The sequence below is a fragment of the Vipera ursinii genome (genome assembly GCF_947247035.1).
Source record: "Vipera ursinii genome assembly, chromosome: 4".
NCBI lineage: Eukaryota > Metazoa > Chordata > Lepidosauria > Squamata > Viperidae > Vipera > Vipera ursinii.
In genome coordinates this window covers 68,565,275-68,574,810 of record NC_139514.1, presented here as the reverse complement: position 1 = coordinate 68,574,810, position 9,536 = coordinate 68,565,275, and positions in this window count along the sequence as shown.

Below are 9,536 nucleotides of genomic sequence, written 5' to 3'. Positions count from 1 at the left end.
CATTGTAAGTGCTGCGTTCCCCTCTCTGCTCTGCCACATCGTGGTGGTGTGATCTGGAGCCGGCCCCTGCCAATGCTTGGCTCATGCCACCCCATGCTTCCATCTCCCCATCTGCTGGTTTGCCTTTCATCCCACAGGCCAGCTCCTGTCCGCCACTTGGTAGATGGGCAGGGAGGGACCATTTTGGCCTCATGTGCAGGGGACAGCAAGCCTCCTCTGGTGGACAAGGTTTTGGCGCTCACCCTGGTCTTGCATTCCTCCGCTGCAGCCATTCAGATCCCCCCTCCCAGCCTTGCCTGCTCCCCCCCAAGCACCCCTCAATGTGAGCAACATCGAGCTGTCCATGACCACCCAGCCACATCCACCTGGCCCTTTGAGGGCAACCATAATTCTGATGTGACCCTCAGTGAATTTGAATTTGACACCCCTGATATGGATCATGTATTGTTTCCCTTCAACCAAACATCTATCCATTTCATTCATTGTGTAGTCAGTATAGTGTATGGTAGCTAAAAGAAGCAAACAGTCTTTAGTAGGCTTACTAAGTTGGGAGAGCTTTTTTGAGATACCTCTGGCAATTTCTTAACCATGACAAGAAAACAGATTGCCTACTCATAACCTTAGACTACCTGATTAAGAGGTTGATTGAGTATGAGACAAGCCCTCCAAAACATTCAGTCATTTCCTCCAAACTAGAAAATACAGACCATACATTATTTTCATTTCCAGTCCTCTTTTTCACTGCCATGCAGAGACAAATTGCCTGATAAAAAATGCAACTTTAAAATAATATAACAAAACAAGAAAATCAACATACACTAAAGCAGAGGTGTCAAGCTGCCAGCCCACAGGGCAGACGCATCACCAGGAAACCACACCCACCCCATTGCCAGCAATGGTGAAAAAGCTCTGATACATTGCCCGATATCACGCGATGTTGCGAGTTTGACATGTCTGCACTAAAGGGATAAGTAAGAAAGCATTCTATTATACAATTAATGATAGCAGATACAAGCTTGTGAAATGGCAGGAAAAAGATAGTGCCTAGTATCTTTGCTTGCATCTGATGATTGTCCAGATTTTTTTAGCTCACATCCGGTAGCCCTAATACAACTGTGTACAAGAAAATTCAGACAATCTGGAGAGGCAAGTAAGTATAATATTCTCATACAACCACAATTAGCATAAACAAAAAAGGAGGCCTTTTTTAAACACAGTATAGCAAAGCATAAAGAGAGGAAAGGTTATCTCTCCTGATGCAGTCCCAAAGAACCATCTATGTGACGAGTAACCTATGAGTAACTATGGATGAAAAGTTTTCACTGTTACTAAAATAAATATCCATACTAGAACAAATAGCTAATAAAGAGATGATTTTCATGAATTTCCTACTAGAAGATATTAGTCCCCTATTTATTTGGGTTTTTTGGGAACAGCCAGAATTTGGCCTCCCAAGAATTTGGCCTCTCAGCCTTCAGCTTTCCCAAACCCCCTTATTGGCCTCCATGTGAGTTGCAGTGATGAGCATACTCTCCTGGCTCACACAGAAAGGCAGGTGGGAGGTTTGGGAAACGCTATGATAAAGCTTTCACATATATCTTTTAGTATCTTGTTTTTGTAATGATCTCATAGGCACGTGAGAAGTTCTCACTATGTATCTAATTATCTCTATGGAGTTTTTTGTAATGTTGGTATTCAGAAGAGGGAGGTGAATAAAAGTTCAGCGGGCAGTTGCTCAGGAGGTTTTTTGGGGAGACGAGGCTGCCTGGCTGGTTCAGAGCATTTCTATCAATCCGGGTCTGAATTCTTTTCCCTTCAGGGTTTCAGTGAGGATAAGACATATTCATGGAAGAAACAAATGCATAAGTCTACCAAGGGCTATAAAATAGCCATACAGTTCCTGCTGAATCAGAGAGAGTGGATCTGAGGTATATGTTGTTTGCAAATATGAGCAGATTCTCTCTGTGGACTTCCCCATGGCATCTGATTGGCCGGAGAATAGATTGTTTTTAAGTTGTCATTAAAATTACAAAATTAATGGTATACATTAACTTATAAATTACAACTGTGTGTCACAATAATTTCTTTAAAATATGAAGAGAGAATTTTAAGTTGATTTTATTCTACTGATATCAAGAGCTCTATTTAAATTATATGTAAAATAGATAAAAATGGGAATAGCAGCTATGGCAATAAAATGGGGAAGGTGTTTGTAAAAAAATTCCTGTGGTTATATTTGTCATAACACACAGCCCACACTCAAAGTTTGCTAGTTAAATGTTAAAATGTATTTGATGACAGCAAATAGTTGATTTTATTAATCATCAGCATATAACATTAGAACAGCTGTCAATTATATTTTACCCAGAACTAATTAAGAGTTGCTACTAACAACTGTACTTTTGAAAAATATTTTGTTCTTTTAAATGGTGTTTAATTTTATGTAATCCTATTTGAACATAGGAAACATGACATACTAACAGATAAATAAAATCAAGGTAACAATTAATTCATGTATTCTCAATCTATCAACAACCAAAGTGTGCTGCACTTTTTTTTAAAAAAAGTAGATGAGCTTAATCTACACAATGTGGCTTTAGAAATGAAAAAAGATGGTATTAACTGAATTTGTTGGAAGGGAGAAAGAGGAAAAGATGATAATAATGAATACAATGGCCTTGTTCAGGGTGGAAAAAACCAGAATGAATAACAAACAGTATCTTCTACTAAAGACTTGGCAGTTCTCCCAGACCTTCCTCCTATGGGAGAATGCTGAGCTTCTCTTCATTGTATTTTGTTATAATGTATGTTTTTAGTTCCCCTTCATGGATTACTGCTTTGTCATGGCGAAGGGGCTTGCGTAATTCAATGAAGCTATGAGCTATGCTGTGCAGGGCCACCCAAGACGGACAGGTCATAGCAGAGAGTTCTGACAAAATGTGATCCACTGGAGAAGGAAATGGCAACCCACTCCAGTATCTTTGCCATAAAAACCCCATGGACAGTATCAAAAGGCAAAAAGATATGATGCTGGAAGATGAGCCCCTCAGGTTGGAAGGTGTCCAAAGCAGAAGGTGTGATCTTAAATGGACTCCAGAAGATGGTAGAGGACAGGAAGGCCTGGAGTTGTGATGGGTCCATGGAGTTGTGATGGGTCGGACACGACTTCACAACCAACTAACAAGAAAATGTTTTTATTTGGACTTGCACAGTTCTTTTTGCCTGTTTTACAGGATTCCCCACCCACCCCCCAATGTTCTAAATTGCTATATTCCCAGATGGCATCAAAAATGTTATAAAATAATCAAACAAAGAAATATTATCTTGAAAGTTTGATATTTTATTTACTTTTAACATTAATTGCATTCTTGGTCTCCATTTCTCTCAGCTTTAAAATGTTTGCCTTTGTCCTGAACAGCCATAATAAAGCTCCTCAAAAGACTGTATTGTGAATTACAATTTCCATTCAGCAGATCTGATTTATAGGATATGTTCACAGGTATCATAAACCATGGATAAGTATAAAATATAGAAATACTGTAGGTCGTGTTCCAAGAGAATCAAGCACATAGAGTTTTTTTTCTCTTATGTAATTGATTCTACTTGTTATCCCTGAATTTGAGATTTCTGTTCAAATTGTGGCTGATGAAACATAGAAGCCATGTACACCATGTTTTCAAATTGGCTTGGCAAGTCAGGAACCGTAGGTTCTTTTAAAAGACAATGTATAGATAATATAAACTTAAAATGAACATGAACAGATTCTTTTCCCAAGGTATACAGTACATCCTTAGTTTCATGTACAGATCAGCCCACAATGATGTTAAGTCTTTCCATTTAAAAATTCAGCTCAGTTTACTATCCAATCCATTACTAACTAAACTTTTTTCCTAGATCAGTCAAGGTCATTAGGTACAGGCTTTAATGAAGAAATCCAACCAGCATGTGAACAGTCACAGTGTTTCCTGACCTTCACCATCTTTTTCTTCCTGCTGCTGATAAAGGCTGCTGACATTCTGCTGCTGATATCTCCCTGTTGATGAAGCCTGGGAAGGTCACACAGGAAGGTCTTGCATGGCCAGCAGCTGCCTCACAAAGGACCAGGCTGAACCTACCTTGTCAGAAGCAGGAGGAAGAAGATGGTGAAGGTCACCTGGCAGGGCAGCATGCAGGGTGGCAGTGTGCCGGGCAGCCACAAGTGCAGAAATAGGGGGAGATGATGGGGAGTTGAATAAGAGGCAAATATAACAGGGCAGGAGACATGTGAGATCCTTGCCTAATAACAGAGTGCTCTTGGCCTAACAATCTGAACCAGGACTACTGAAGCTGCCATCAGTAAGTGTGTCCATATGATGTTTCACCTCATGCCTGCATCAGTTAGCAATGTAAATTTCAGTCTCAGTTAAGGTCATTAAGCCAGAACTACCTGTATCAAATTGTGGGGTATAAGTTAGAAAAAGATGGGTGCCAGGAAAGGAACCCAGTATATTGATTAAATAATTTTTAAATTAGAGAAAGCGAATAGAGACACTTTATAATACAAGCATTTTGTAAACCAACTCATTTTTATAAGATTAAAATGCTAAAATTAGTAGGTAGTGTAGGAAGATGGTACCCCCTCCCCCGAGAAGAAAATGGTTTTGGGGATATTTAAAAAAGCAGAATATATTTCCCCAAAGGAATAATAGAAAATCTTAGGCAGAAACCCCCTCCCCCAAGTCTCTCTACCCCAAGCAGAAACCAGTTCTGTAGAAATGCAGATTTGACAATCCTTTCAAAAAGACTGGAGCCAGGAAGCTTGGAGCTGATGGGATTAGAAAGACAAAGACCCCTAAAAATCTACATTTCCCCCCACCCAAAATCTAAAGACATGACCTTTAAGACTTAATAGGATTAACCCACCACCACTAGAATACCAAAAGGGCACACTGAACCTCAGGTCAAAGTTCATGGCACATGAACAGGAACTACTCCAAACACAAAATCCCAAGAAGGTATAAAAACCCACCACTCCCAGCTCCATGTGGTCAGCTGCTCCAGAACCACATTTCTGCCTGGTTCTGCAACTCAATAAACTGGAACCTTCCTTCTAAGCAGCCTCCATCCTTATTTCCAGGGTCTTAGCCTCCATTTTTGTTTACTCCTAGCTTGGACTGGACCCTGATGAAGATTTTTCTTTCAACAATTTGGTGACCCAAATGGGACTTCAAGGTAACCTCACCAATGGACTGGAACAGGGTGAGCCCCCATCTTGCCAGTAGCAGACCCCTTGTGTCTGTGGATTCATTTCCCATACACTGCCCATTTGGAGCAAGGGTAGTAAAGGGAATTTTGAGTTTGAGCTCAAAGGCTACTTGGAAAGAAGGTGAGTACCTCTAAATTTTAATAAAAGCCCAGGAGGCAAAAGAACATGTGTGTGTAGGTGGAATCTCTCTCTGCCACAGCTGGATCCTGCTCCCTCTGTACTTTTTCCTAAACACAGAAAGATCTGTTCAACCAACAGACCCTGGAAAGCATTGGGGTTTGGCCAGAGGGCAGGACCTTTTGAGAAAGAGAAGAGAAAGTACATGGGAAGTGAGTGCAAAGGAAAGAAAGGGTTTCACTCCTGAAGCTAAGACTAAGACTAAACTAGCTAAGAATCACTGCGCAGAGCCCTATTCTGGAAAGGAGGTATCCATACTCTGAATTAATCTCGGCAGACAAAGATGGGGTGTGTGTGGCCTGCCTGGTGTTTAAAGCTGCCTCAGCTGGTTACTTGGCCTCAGCAGGCCCGAACGAGGCAGCATTCACTCACTGACAGCATTCACTTGCCGACTGCCCAGCCTCATGGCAGCAGTGAGGGGTGGGCATGCATCACATTGTGAAAAATGGTCTTAAGTCACTTTTTTAAGTGCTGTTGCCACTTCAGTCACTAAGTGAATTGTTGTAAGGTGAGGACTACTGTACTTTATCACTTTTTTCCTTTTGGGGGGGTCATCAAGTTTTTGACACCTTGCTAGGTGTCTGGAAAAGCCCTATTAGAGTACCCGGATTGCAGCTGCTTTCTTGCAGGTATGTGGAGTGGCGTGGGACCCACAGGTTTTGCAAACTTAAGTGAGGAAGTTGGTTACAGCTTATTAGGAAAGATAAGATAGATAACCAACAATGCTTTATTGACCATTCTTCATCCAGATTTTATATCAGTTGCATCAGTTGCATCTGCTAATACAGGCATTCTGCTTCAGATTTCCCTGTTATTTTCAGTATCTGGTAAAATGAACAACCTGTAAAATCCAAGACACTGTGCTTTCATTGTTTAATTCTCCCCCCCCCAGATTGTTGATTCAGAGAATATCCATTTCTTTAGTGTTAACTAATAGTGTTATTTAGTGATAGATTTGTATTAGTTGCTTCATTTTTTTTAAATTTTGTGTTTTTGTAGACTCTAAGTCTTGTACACTCACCCAAAAATGACTACAGCAAAAAAAAAATAAAAAACAGATAGTGGAAGATTATTCCAAGAGGCCTGGACACAGTCATTTGGAGTGATTGAACGCAGTGGGAAAGCGTTATGTGTTCTATGCAACAAAAGTGTTGTGTTTCACACATCAAGTGTCAGAAATGAGTTTCTTGAAGGGAAATTGAGGAACTATCATTCCCAGCATCTTAGTTTTTCCAACTATCTTTCCTGAACGAATCATCTGACAGCTGCCGGTTTCAAAATTTCACAGTGCATTTCACAGAGTCTCTTTTTTATGATTTCCCAAACAAGGATAAAATTATTCAATACATCTCTGAGATACCACTTAGCAGAAATACTGTGAAAGATAAGAGTGCAGCGCATGGCAAGTGATGTTAGTCAGCAGTTCACCACTGACTTACAAAAGGCAGCCTGTTACTCCATGTGCTTGGCCGAAAGCACAGATATAAATAATCAAGCAAGTCTAGCAGTAATTTTGCATTATGCTGTTGGTGACATCATGAGAGAAGAGCTGGTGAAACTGGTGTCTTTGCCTGAAAGAACACAAGGTGTAGATATCTACAATGCTGTGAAGGAAGCTTTTTAGTCACAAGACATAAGACCAGAAAAGGTGGTTTCAGTTACAAGTGATAGAGCACCTTCTATGGTGGGGGCAACATCTGGTTTCATACAGTTCTTTGTTAAAGAAACAAAACATCAAATTCCATTGTATCATACATCAGGAAGCTCTTTGTGCCAGGGAAAGCAACCAAAAAAATTTGACGATGTCCTCAAAGATGTCACAAAAATAATGAATTACATCACAGCTTGTGCTCTGAATTGTTGACAGTTTCAAGTACTTCTTGAGGAGGTTCAGGCACAGTATAATTGTTTATTTATGTATAATAATGTCCAGTGGTTGAGCAGAGGACGAGTCCTAAAAAGGTTTGTAGCCTGCTTGGATGAAATTAGGCTGTTTATGAACGAAAAAGGGCAAGAATACCCACAGCTCACTGATATGGTCTGGCTTACCAACCTCATGTTTTTTACAGACTTTACACAACACTTCAATGTACTGAACAAACAATTACAAGGTGTAGGGAAAACAGCAGAAAGGGTGTTTTGTGAGAAAACTGCAGGTTTTTGAAAGAGACCTTGAAAGTGGGCAGCTGAAATATTTTCAAAATCTAAAACTTTATTTAGAAAATTCTACATTTGCAGACAATCCTACAACCATCAGGAAATCTACAAGGAATTTTCTAGTACTGTTACAGCTGCAAAGGTAATTTTTAGTAACAGATTTTTACAGTTCCATAAGATGGAGACAACCCTGTGTTTTATTACTTCTCCAGATAAAGCCAAATTTGAAGAACTTGATCTTTCCTGCTTACAGTGGTTAGATTTAGGAAATCTGTTAAAAGGATCCACTATTAAACATGGCCCACAAATTTTAGAATTTCTGGGAATGGTGTGGCAGCCAAAACAAGTAGCAGTCATACATGTCAAGGGACATGCTAAGGAAGACACCCTTTATGCGAAAGGTAACCAGGCTGCAGATAGGGCTGCTAAGGAAGCTACCCTATGACACACAGAATTAACAGCCTCCCTAATCCCTTTCCCTCCCCAAGTACCTTTCCTGTTAAAAGCATTTTGAAAATCTATCCCCTTCTGAGGAGAGAGGGAAGGAAACTCCATTATCCCACCCTCTAAAATGGCGGCTCCTGCTTATTCAGGGCAAACAAAGCTTTGAAAAGATTAACTTATCACAATTGGATATCTGTCTTCTGTTTGGAATTTAGGGACCCAAAAAGTTCCTATTCTCACTGGAATCTGCTATTTTGCTTTATTTGCAAAAAAAACTAGATAAGAATCTAGCCCGGGATCTGAAATAGACTCTAAATACTATCAGGAACATCTTGTGGTGAAGCTCAGTACAGCAGTTTTATTAACTCTGACAAAGAGACTTGTTCACTGCCCAGATCTGACCTTAGTATTATCTATGAGAGACTTAATTTTGAGAGAGCAGCTGGGTAATGCAATTGGTAGGAACGGTAGAGGTGAACACTAACTGACTCTTGTTTAATAAATAGCCTTCACTAGAAAGACCGTCTCTAACTATGTCAGAAATGGAGGAGGAAAAACAAAAGATCTCGGATATGCTAAGACTTATATTTGAAATCATCTTGGCAAAACTCAAAACTAATTTGAAAGACAAAGATGTCAGCTTACCTCCAGAAAGCAAAATCCTGATTGCAGCTAGAAAACGATTAACTCAAGAAAAAAAAAACTAGTGGAACAAGTGGATACCAAGACAGAGGGCTTTACATAACACCAAGCACAGTCTACTGAAAATCCAGACAAAAAAACAATAATTCCAAAACTGGAAATGACCTTCTATGCAAACCAGAAGAAATTTGAGGGAAAAAAGGACCAGATTGAATTGAAGACAACTATATCAGAACAAACACGGGGATCTAGGATATCAGGGAAACAGCCTAATGATTATAAATGGGCCAGATTTTTCAGAAAATTGGCAATGAGATGGTCTCCCTTAATTCAAATAATATATACAAGAATGAAGGGAGATCTATCTGATGATTTAAAAATATTGGTATGGAAGCCTGGTTGGCAAAAGAAGAAAGCTAGAATTAGGTTGAAAAACTGGGGCCTTTTGATTTATTAGAGAGGACCCTAAATTGTCAGCTAGTGGGCTAAAGGGAGATTTTGAGACAAAGGGAAATTTGATTACTAGATTTAAAATAGTTGGGAGATAGCAAAAAAAATAAGGGATTAATCTGCTTAATATTGAAGATTTAGGTGTACAAGGGAAATGTAAATTATTAGAAAATAGGTTTGAATTATTGACTAGCCCAGAGAATATAGATGATGGATTTGAGCTAATAAAGGACACTTTATTATCAAGTTGGTGATGTATTAGGGTGGAAAGTAGAAAATGTTTATGGAACAGAATAAGAATACAGTTAAATAAATAATATGTGTATTTTACATATAATTTGCATGAAAAGAGATAAAGGAAATTTGGGTTACCTGAAAGTTAAATACTATGGATATTAAAGATCATACTGGAAATATGTAA